General features: G+C 39.2%; 1 long non-coding RNA gene across 4 annotated transcripts in view; it reads right to left on the reverse strand.

Annotated features, from left to right (window-relative positions):
- The window catches only part of LOC141761029 (uncharacterized), a 70,345-nt gene that overhangs the window by 43,030 nt on the left and 14,983 nt on the right, over positions 1-12,332 (reverse strand). The gene's annotated exons all lie outside the window — the stretch shown is intronic.

The raw sequence follows: 12,332 nt of genomic DNA on the forward strand, positions 1-12,332 counted from the left end.
ATATATATTACTCTGAAATGGGCCATTCTGCCTTTTACTTTTAGCATTTTAAGTACATTTCGATGCTAATACTTCTGTTTTGCTCAGGTAAAAATTTGAATGCAGGACTTTTACTTGTAATAGAGTATTTTTACAATGTGGTATTACTACTGTAGGTGCGAATGTTTGTCTTACATTAGAAACATTTGAGTATAATATATATATATATATATATATATATATATATATATGTATGTGCATTTTGTGTATGCATTTACTGTGTCATAATTAAATGAAAAACTTTACGTTTTGCATATATATACTGTATATATGTATATACATATTCTGTGTACTCCAGCAGATGGCAGCATAGGACTGTTTTCAAATGCTTTCTTTATTGTGCACATGTTCATTAACAGAGGTAAAAACAGATACATAGATAATAAAAAAAATAGACAACCCAAAAATAATTAAATATTGTATTTCATAATGCCAGAATTTGTGTTGTATTATATTCATTTAATAACTTAAAGGTGTTAATGGCTTTTTTTGTTTTTAACATTGGGTAAAATGGAGCTATATTGCTTGAATTCATTAAAAAAAGTGCAGAAAAGTTGGCTTGGTCCATTTTTTCCTTATGAATATGAAATTTTCCGAAAATAATTAGTAATTGTATGATATCTGCCACAACTGTGTTTAGGCACAAAAACTGCTAGTGTTAGTGTGAAAATATTGAGATTTGGGTTATTACTTCGTCAAGGTTAGGTAAACTTCATCAAGAGACTTTTGGTTTAATGAAAAAAACATTAAGTATTGGTAGAAAATGGGAAGGATATTGTAGGACGATGTTTTCTCTGAAAGGTACAGAGTCAAAATCAAAGTATCTGTGTACGGGTCAGCTCTCCATCCCTCACACAAGAATGAGAACTTTTGGGGACAGAGCCTTCAGTGTGACAGCCCCCACACTTTGGAACTCTCTCCCCATAGAGCTCCGCAACGCACCATCTCTGGACACCTTCAAAAGACTCCTCAAAACCCACCTCTTCACCAAGGCCTATGGCCTCTAGCTACTGTTACATTTGTTGTGTTTATTTATGTCTTTGTTAAGCGTCCTTGGGTTTCATGAAAGGCGCTATATAAATCCGAGCTATTATTATTATTATTATTATTAATGAAAGGTGAAAGCATACTGTACCATCACTGTGAAAGCAAAGGCTGATTAAAGTAAACACCTGAGAACAATGAAGATGTGCTGAAGGAAAAACCCTTACATTTCCTTTTTGCTCTTGTGGCTGACTCATTTTCATTTTCACTGGATGACAGAGCATTTTCACACGCAGATATATGATCCTTTTGCACTTTTTTGAGGACAAACATCAACAACAAAGTCTTGTGTTGTAACGTCATCCTTTAAAACTCAATATTTTTCAGCCCTTTTGGCCAGCATGGTGCACCTCGGAGATGTTCCTCAAAACTTAATGAAAATGCTATCAACTGCTGTGAGTACGGTCCTGCTCATAGCCCTCTACCTCATTCTGCAGTACTTATTTGATTTGGATTTTTTTTTGCTCTTGCAGACCAGGTGTACATCTAAATGATGTACTGTTCTTGATTGCCCCTCCTTTGATCCTCACAGTGATTGGCACCTTAATGGAGCCTTTCTACCAAAAGTGGATATTTTCGCGCTGCCGTAATTATTGTTGCAACAATTTCTGGAGCTTCTTTGGGATGTTTTTGATGAAATATCTTTACCTGAGCGCTGTTTGGGTATCCACGGTTCTGTTTGATGGAGATTGGTACATCTGCCTGCAGACAAACCTCAACACCGAGCAGACTGGAATTCCTTGCAAGAAAAATCTGACCTACGAGGAGACGTTCATCAGAACCGATTATAAGAATGCATCACTTGTAAGTGAAATCTAATTATTTCAATTAAAGCAAGACATTTGGTTGAAAAAAGCACAAAATGCAACACAAATCATTTTAGTTTTTAATAATACAGTGTTGTTATTATGACTTTTAAAACATAAAATGAAATCTGTGGGGTTAAAACTTACTAATAAACTTTTTTTTTAAGTGACTCAGACCTTGAATGTAACCGGAAAATGGGTTTCGTTTTGACCACAACCTGATTATTGCTGTAATACTCCACATGTTAAAGATATCCTTAAAGCAATAGTGCATTAAATGAAATGTTTAAGTAAATAAGTTTACCGTTGTCTCTTTTCTAGGACTGGGGTTTTCTTGTAATCTCTGGATTTTTTTTGCTTTGGAGTGCCTTTAGTTTTTATAGCAGATGGAAGTTGTGGAAAAGAAGCTCTGTGTCTACACAGGAGGTGTTCTGCCCTTCGTACTACAGACTGGTTTATGGGTCTGGGTCTGGGTATCATCGGATAATCCGTTTTTCCTTTGGAATTCAGAAAGGAAAAAAAGTTTTTTTATTTTTTCGTTTCTGAATCAAAAAATGAAAAACGAACCCAAACCGGGCCGTTTGTTTGTTTTTGCGAATTCCTTTTCTCATTATTCGTTTTTAATTGAAGAACGGAAGTCACGTGGGTTTTTCGTTTTTTCGTTTTAAACCACAAACGAAAAACGGAATCACGTGGTGCTCTGTTTGTTTTTTGTTTCCAAACGAAAAACGAAAAAAACAAATTAAAAAAACGATCCGATTTAGTTTCTTCAAGTTTCTTTCTGTCATTTTCTCTTTTGAATCGAAGTGCGGAGAACGGCAGTCACGTGACCAGGAAGTGAAGGCAAACATGTCAAAATAAAAGCCAAGAAGATAGTTTGGTCATTCTATAAAAGTGTAACATTATTTAAGCACAGGATCGAGGTAACAGTAGAAGATAAATAGGCTAAATAAATACACAAATAAGTACATACATAGATATTTTTTTTTTGTTCTTTTCATTAACACATGAATGTCTTTTATCCAAAAAGTGTGTGATAAATTACAGGGAGGGTCTCTACAGATGTTATACAACAGGGAGGGTCTCTACAGATGTTATACAACAGGGAGGGTCTCTACAGATGTTATACAGAACTCTCACATAATTGACACTTTTCTCTCTCACACCCTTACTATGGGCTGTTTCTTTATGTCGGCAGGTGAGAAGCACTATGTGGCTAATCCTTTCAACACACCTGACACTTCCACCTGATCCCCTGCACTCCATTAGGAAGACTGTAGCCGAGTAGTTCTACATCATGATAATGATGATTTTTCAACCAGCGATTATGACATTAATGCCAGCTAGACAGAATAAAGCTCTGTCTGTCATGACAATACTGTACTGGACTGAAGGCCACTTCATCACTCTAGATACTGTAGATTTAACAGATACCTGCTGTCTTCAGACGGCTGTAAAGAGTCACCCGAGTAAAGGAAAGGCTTTCAGTACAGTTCTATTGTCATGACAGACAGAGCTTTATTCTGTCTAGCTGGCATTAATGTCATAACCACTGGTTGAAAAATCAGCCTTATCATGATGTCGAACAAATTAACTAAATTACATATTATACCAAATAGACTAGAAATTATTGAAAAGCCTCATAAACCACCAAACAGAATACAGAAAGTTAGTGATTTCAGTTTTTTAGTGAACTGTTGGATTTATTATGTACAAAAGTGCTTACAATGACCTGAAATAACCTGCTTATAAGGGAAGCTGAAAACTGTTGTATTGTTTCATGATTGCTCAATAACTGTCTCTCAATTATTAGCTTCTAAGGGCATAACTCAGGGTGAAGGAATGAAGGACTTTGGGCTGTTCAGTTGTTGTTGCACTGTTTTGTTCCTTGAGGAGGTGATTCGGTGACTGTAGATTTCTATATAGTCACATTGTAATAATCTCCGGCAGCATTTGGAGAGGCTTTGAACTACTCAAGGGCGAGGACAGGGGGGAGGCACACGGGACTGCATGTTCTGTTCTTTTCACAAGGTCACGGGAGGATGGAGTCAGAAGAAGAAACAAAAAAGAAGATATGCAGCAAAAACATCACGTGCCATAAGCTCATGAATATTGATATTGTGTAAACCATAAAAACGCTGGATCAGGGATAGCTCGGGGTTCAGACTTCGCGAACTGACCCATGCATTGTATGTTGTCAGGGACACGTTGATTGGATCCAGAATTCTGTAAACTCTGTTATCTTACTTATGCAACATTAATTGTTCGGAATAAATTGTATTATTATGCTTTAACCCGTCTGTTTGGAAAATCTCTTTGTCACACAAGATTAACCAACACGTAACTGTGCCCTGACCTCTTGGAGGTAGAGGGCCGGTTCCTTCAGAACTCAGGCTGATTAATCCTCATATTAGACTATGATGTCTGAAGGTTGGCAAACATGCTGATCAACCATACTTCTCTATCATTGACCATGTTTATTGACTTGACTTTTCATCTATAAATGCGTCAAAATTGAAAATTTGACTGAAAAGAAAATCCTTGTGGATTGAGGAGTGGTGACCTCTGACCCCTACGGTGGGTAACGTCACAGAAGGCCCACTCATAAAATGCACTGACTTCACTGGTACCGAATCTCCCTCCAAACTAAATTGTAAAGCTGACGGCCCCTCAATATGATCTGATCAATACAATTTTTTATTTGACCTTTATTTAACCAGGTAAAATCAATTGAGAACCAATTCTCATTTACAATGATGACCTGGCCAAGAGGCAGTAGCACAGTCCACACAAGTGACACAAACAGCACAGATACAATACAGTATGACAAACACATGAGAAAATGGCTAAAAACAGCATAGGTAAATTAATAAACACTATGTACAAAAAAAGGCGGATTACTGGATGTTCTTTGTAAAAATGGAAGAGAGAGAGAGAAGTGAGGGCTGGTCAGCAAGTACAGCAGTCAACTATGACTTGTTGCAACTTTTGTTTGAACATGTTGAGAGAGGTGAGAGCTGTTAGTTTGAGCGTGTTTTGTAGTGAGTTCCAGTCATTTGCAGCGGCAAAATGAAAGGAGTTATGACCAAACACAGTACGGACTTTTGGAATGATGAGCCTAATGAAGTCACTGGATCTTAAACGGCGATTGCTGTCGGAAATGTGCAGAAGATTGGAGAGGTAGCGAGGGGTCATTCCCAAAATGGATTTGTAGACCAAGAGCAGCCAGTGTTGTAGCCGCCTGGTGTGAAGGGAGGGCCAATCCACCAATCTGTAAAGATCACAGTGGTGGGTGGTGAAGGGTGCACATGTGGCAAAACGGATTGCTGAGTGGTGGAGTGTGTCCAGTTTTCTGAGGGTGGTCTTTGATGCCATTTTATAAATTATATCGCCGTAGTCAAATAGAGGAAGGATGGTCATTTTCACAAGGGTGAATTTGGCAGAGTGTGTGAAGGAGGCCTTGTTTCGATACAGGAAACCCAGTCTAGCTTTGACTTTAGCCAGAAGGTTATTGATGTGTGTGTTAAATGAGAGAGATGAGTCCAACCAGAAGCCAAGGTATTTGTAGGAGCTGACAAACTCTAGCTCCGAGCCATCAGCACTGTAGATCTTGGGAGGGCTGGGGATGATGAGGTTTTTCCGGTCAAACAGCATACATTTATTGTCCACCAGGGTGGTTTTTTCTCTTCGGCTCACAAAACACAGAAAACAACAGACAGCAGTTAGTAAAAAACAGAGACAGGTTATGTTACACATTAAAAACAGTTCATGTCAGTGTCTGTGGCTCAGATCTGCTCAGTCACTGTGTTGAGTTAAGAGTATTGATGGCATTTGGGATGAAAGACTTTTTAAACACATGTTTAGTTGCCAGAGGGGCTCTATAGCGCCTCCCGACTGGCTGCAGAGAGGATGGGAGCTATCTGCCAGGATGCTCCTCGCCTTCTTCCTCGTCCTTTCTGTAAAAAGTTGAGTCAAGGGCTTTTGGGGTGTACCACCTATTTTGCCTGCCATTGACACAATCCTAGACAGTTTATTCTTCTATCTACAGTGTAGGTGACCGTACCAGGCAGGAAGGTTAAAGGTTAAAACACTCTCAACAATAGTTTTGTACACTAATTCTAAAATCTGCCGGCTGACACCGAGGCCACTAAGTTTCCTTAGAAGATAAAGTCGCTGTGAGCATCTCTTGAAGATATACTCTGTATTTTCAGAGAAGCTCACCTGGGTGTCCAGGACTGTACCGAAGTATTTAAAGTGTTCCACAGTTTCAACATGTTGGTCATCAAGTGAAACTGGCTCTGTGATCAAATGTTGTTTTGTGCAGCACATGATTAATTCTTTCTTCTCAGCCACATTGATTTCTAGCTGGCTAGTGTGACACCGTGTTTGAAGGGCTGTAGTGTGGGCCAGATAGGCAGCTTCACCTAATGGGCCTGTTTCCTGTAAAAGGCCAACTAAGGCCATGTCATCCACATACTTAAACAGTCTAAAATGTTTCTCATTGGTCATAAATTCATTAGTAAAAAGAGAGAATAGCACAGAGGAAAGAACACAGCCTTGTGGGCAGCCTGTCTGACATGTTCTCCCTGACACAGACCCTCTGATCCACACAACTAACCCTGTGTTGATGTTGAGATCAATGAGCCTTTTCAGGAGAATATGCGTCTTCATTGAGTTAAAAGCTGAGCTAAAATCCACAAATAAAGCTCTGGCATAACCTTTAGGATGCATAAGGTGTTTTGTGGACGGTGTTAAGCAGTCAGCACAGCGTCGTCTGGGACTCTGTCGCTCTTATTTAAGCGAACTGGAGCAGATCTAGCTTAGTAGCCACTGTGCTGGTCAGGTGGCTGGCAAGAACTCGTTCCATGGTTTTACACAATATGGAGGTTATTGCGATGGGCCACAGATCATTTGGCTTACTTGCACCTGGCTTTTTTAGCACAGGCCTAATTATTGTGAATTTCCATGATTTTGGCACAGTGCATGTGTCTAGGATATATAATTAATTAGGCTTTTTTAGGTACAGTATGTATTTATTTGTGTATTTATTTAGCCTATTTATCTTCTACTGTTACTTTGATCATGTGCTTAAATAATGTTACACTTTTATAGAATGACCAAACTATCCTCTTGGCTTTTATTTTGACATGTTTGCCTTCACTTCCGGGTCACGTGACTGCCGTTCTCCGCTCCTCGATTCAAAAGAGAAAATGACAGAAAGAAACTTGAAGAAACTAAATCGGATCGTTTTTTTAATTTGGTTTTTTCGTTTTTCGTTTGGAAACAAAAAACAAACAGAGCACCACGTGGGTCTGGGTATCATCGGATAATCCGTTTTTCCTTTGGAATTTAGAAAGGAAAAAACGTTTTTTTATTTTTTCGTTTCTGAATCAAAAAATGAAAAACGAACCCAAACCGGGCCGTTTGTTTGTTTTTGCGAATTCCTTTTCTCATTATTCGTTTTGAATTGAAGAACGGAAGTCACGTGGGTTTTTCGTTTTTTCGTTTTAAACCACAAACGAAAAACGGAATCACGTGGTGCTCTGTTTGTTTTTTGTTTCCAAACGAAAAACGAAAAAACCAAATTAAAAAAACGATCCGATTTAGTTTCTTCAAGTTTCTTTCTGTCATTTTCTCTTTTGAATCGAGGAGCGGAGAACGGCAGTCACGTGACCCGGAAGTGAAGGCAAACATGTCAAAATAAAAGCCAAGAAGATAGTTTGGTCATTCTATAAAAGTGTAACATTATTTAAGCACAGGATCGAGGTAACAGTAGAAGATAAATAGGCTAAATAAATACACAAATAAATACATACTGTACCTAAAAAAGCCTAATTAATTATATATCCTAGACACATGCACTGTGCCAAAATCATGGAAATTCACAATAATTAGGCCTGTGCTAAAAAAGCCAGGTGCAAGTAAGCCAAATGATCTGTGGCCCATCGCAATAACCTCCATATTGTGTAAAACCATGGAACGAGTTCTTGCCAGCCACCTGACCAGCACAGTGGCTACTAAGCTAGATCTGCTCCAGTTCGCTTAAATAAGAGCGACAGAGTCCCAGACGACGCTGTGCTGACTGCTTAACACCGTCCACAAAACACCTTATGCATCCTAAAGGTTATGCCAGAGCTTTATTTGTGGATTTTAGCTCAGCTTTTAACTCAATGAAGACGCATATTCTCCTGAAAAGGCTCATTGATCTCAACATCAACACAGGGTTAGTTGTGTGGATCAGAGGGTCTGTGTCAGGGAGAACATGTCAGACAGGCTGCCCACAAGGCTGTGTTCTTTCCTCTGTGCTATTCTCTCTTTTTACTAATGAATTTATGACCAATGAGAAACATTTTAGACTGTTTAAGTATGTGGATGACATGGCCTTAGTTGGCCTTTTACAGGAAACAGGCCCACTAGGTGAAGCTGCCTATCTGGCCCACACTACAGCCCTTCAGACACGGTGTCACACTAGCCAGCTAGAAATCAATGTGGCTGAGAAGAAAGAATTAATCATGTGCTGCACAAAACAACATTTGATCACAGAGCCAGTTTCACTTGATGACCAACATGTTGAAACTGTGGAACACTTTAAATACTTCGGTACAGTCCTGGACACCCAGGTGAGCTTCTCTGAAAATACAGAGTATATCTTCAAGAGATGCTCACAGCGACTTTATCTTCTAAGGAAACTTAGTGGCCTCGGTGTCAGCCGGCAGATTTTAGAATTAGTGTACAAAACTATTGTTGAGAGTGTTTTAACCTTTAACCTTCCTGCCTGGTACGGTCACCTACACTGTAGATAGAAGAATAAACTGTCTAGGATTGTGTCAATGGCAGGCAAAATAGGTGGTACACCCCAAAAGCCCTTGACTCAACTTTTTACAGAAAGGACGAGGAAGAAGGCGAGGAGCATCCTGGCAGATAGCTCCCATCCTCTCTGCAGCCAGTCGGGAGGCGCTATAGAGCCCCTCTGGCAACTAAACATGTGTTTAAAAAGTCTTTCATCCCAAATGCCATCAATACTCTTAACTCAACACAGTGACTGAGCAGATCTGAGCCACAGACACTGACATGAACTGTTTTTAATGTGTAACATAACCTGTCTCTGTTTTTTACTAACTGCTGTCTGTTGTTTTCTGTGTTTTGTGAGCCGAAGAGAAAAAACCACCCTGGTGGACAATAAATGTATGCTGTTTGACCGGAAAAACCTCATCATCCCCAGCCCTCCCAAGATCTACAGTGCTGATGGCTCGGAGCTAGAGTTTGTCAGCTCCTACAAATACCTTGGCTTCTGGTTGGACTCATCTCTCTCATTTAACACACACATCAATAACCTTCTGGCTAAAGTCAAAGCTAGACTGGGTTTCCTGTATCGAAACAAGGCCTCCTTCACACACTCTGCCAAATTCACCCTTGTGAAAATGACCATCCTTCCTCTATTTGACTACGGCGATATAATTTATAAAATGGCATCAAAGACCACCCTCAGAAAACTGGACACACTCCACCACTCAGCAATCCGTTTTGCCACATGTGCACCCTTCACCACCCACCACTGTGATCTTTACAGATTGGTGGATTGGCCCTCCCTTCACACCAGGCGGCTACAACACTGGCTGCTCTTGGTCTACAAATCCATTTTGGGAATGACCCCTCGCTACCTCTCCAATCTTCTGCACATTTCCGACAGCAATCGCCGTTTAAGATCCAGTGACTTCATTAGGCTCATCATTCCAAAAGTCCGTACTGTGTTTGGTCATAACTCCTTTCATTTTGCCGCTGCAAATGACTGGAACTCACTACAAAACACGCTCAAACTAACAGCTCTCACCTCTCTCAACATGTTCAAACAAAAGTTGCAACAAGTCATAGTTGACTGCTGTACTTGCTGACCAGCCCTCACTTCTCTCTCTCTCTTCCATTTTTACAAAGAACATCCAGTAATCCGCCTTTTTTTGTACATAGTGTTTATTAATTTACCTATGCTGTTTTTAGCCATTTTCTCATGTGTTTGTCATACTGTATTGTATCTGTGCTGTTTGTGTCACTTGTGTGGACTGTGCTACTGCCTCTTGGCCAGGTCATCATTGTAAATGAGAATTGGTTCTCAATTGATTTTACCTGGTTAAATAAAGGTCAAATAAAAAATTGTATTGATCAGATCATATTGAGGGGCCGTCAGCTTTACAATTTAGTTTGGAGGGAGATTCGGTACCAGTGAAGTCAGTGCATTTTATGAGTGGGCCTTCTGTGACGTTACCCACCGTAGGGGTCAGAGGTCACCACTCCTCAATCCACAAGGATTTTCTTTTCAGTCAAATTTTCAATTTTGACGCATTTATAGATGAAAAGTCAAGTCAATAAACATGGTCAATGATAGAGAAGTATGGTTGATCAGCATGTTTGCCAACCTTCAGACATCATAGTCTAATATGAGGATTAATCAGCCTGAGTTCTGAAGGAACCGGCCCTCTACCTCCAAGAGGTCAGGGCACAGTTACGTGTTGGTTAATCTTGTGTGACAAAGAGATTTTCCAAACAGACGGGTTAAAGCATAATAATACAATTTATTCCGAACAATTAATGTTGCATAAGTAAGATAACAGAGTTTACAGAATTCTGGATCCAATCAACGTGTCCCTGACAACATACAATGCATGGGTCAGTTCGCGAAGTCTGAACCCCGAGCTATCCCTGATCCAGCGTTTTTATGGTATACACAATATCAATATTCATGAGCTTATGGCACGTGATGTTTTTGCTGCATATCTTCTTTTTTGTTTCTTCTTCTGACTCCATCCTCCCGTGACCTTGTGAAAAGAACAGAACATGCAGTCCCGTGTGCCTCCCCCCTGTCCTCGCCCTTGAGTAGTTCAAAGCCTCTCCAAATGCTGCCGGAGATTATTACAATGTGACTATATAGAAATCTACAGTCACCGAATCACCTCCTCAAGGAACAAAACAGTGCAACAACAACTGAACAGCTCAAAGTCCTTCATTCCTTCACCCTGAGTTATGCCCTTAGAAGCTAATAATTGAGAGACAGTTATTGAGCAATCATGAAACAATACAACAGTTTTCAGCTTCCCTTATAAGCAGGTTATTTCAGGTCATTGTAAGCACTTTTGTACATAATAAATCCAACAGTTCACTAAAAAACTGAAATCACTAACTTTCTGTATTCTGTTTGGTGGTTTATGAGGCTTTTCAATAATTTCTAGTCTATTTGGTATAATATGTAATTTAGTTAATTTGTTCGACATCATGATAAGGCTGATTTTTCAACCAGTGGTTATGACATTAATGCCAGCTAGACAGAATAAAGCTCTGTCTGTCATGACAATAGAACTGTACTGAAAGCCTTTCCTTTACTCGGGTGACTCTTTACAGCCGTCTGAAGACAGCAGGTATCTGTTAAATCTACAGTATCTAGAGTGATGAAGTGGCCTTCAGTCCAGTACAGTATTGTCATGACAGACAGAGCTTTATTCTGTCTAGCTGGCATTAATGTCATAATCGCTGGTTGAAAAATCATCATTATCATGATGTAGAACTACTCGGCTACAGTCTTCCTAATGGAGTGCAAGGGATCAGGTGGAAGTGTCAGGTGTGTTGAAAGGATTAGCCACATAGTGCTTCTCACCTGCCGACATAAAGAAACAGCCCATAGTAAGGGTGTGAGAGAGAAAAGTGTCAATTATGTGAGAGTTCTGTATAACATCTGTAGAGACCCTCCCTGTAATTTATCACACACTTTTTGGATAAAAGACATTCATGTGTTAATGAAAAGAACAAAAAAAAAAATATCTATGTATGTATTTATTTGTGTATTTATTTAGCCTATTTATCTTCTACTGTTACCTCGATCCTGTGCTTAAATAATGTTACACTTTTATAGAATGACCAAACTATCTTCTTGGCTTTTATTTTGACATGTTTGCCTTCACTTCCTGGTCACGTGACTGCCGTTCTCCGCACTTCGATTCAAAAGAGAAAATGACAGAAAGAAACTTGAAGAAACTAAATCGGATCGTTTTTTTAATTTGTTTTTTTCGTTTTTCGTTTGGAAACAAAAAACAAACAGAGCACCACGTGATTCCGTTTTTCGTTTGTGGTTTAAAACGAAAAAACGAAAAACCCACGTGACTTCCGTTCTTCAATTCAAAACGAATAATGAGAAAAGGAATTCGCAAAAACAAAAAAACGGCCCGGTTTGGGTTCGTTTTTCATTTTTTGATTCAGAAACGAAAAAATAAAAAAAAATGTTTTCCTTTCTGAATTCCAAAGGAAAAACGGAAAATGCTTTCTTATTGTGCACATGTTCATTAACAGAGGTAAAAACAGATACATGGACAATAAAAAAAAAAATAGACAACCCAAAAATAATTAAATATTATATTTCATAATGCCAGAATTTGTGTTATATTGTGTTTGTGTTGTATT

Source organism: Sebastes fasciatus, chromosome 22 (genome assembly GCF_043250625.1).
Source record: "Sebastes fasciatus isolate fSebFas1 chromosome 22, fSebFas1.pri, whole genome shotgun sequence".
Classification (NCBI taxonomy): Eukaryota; Metazoa; Chordata; class Actinopteri; order Perciformes; family Sebastidae; genus Sebastes; species Sebastes fasciatus.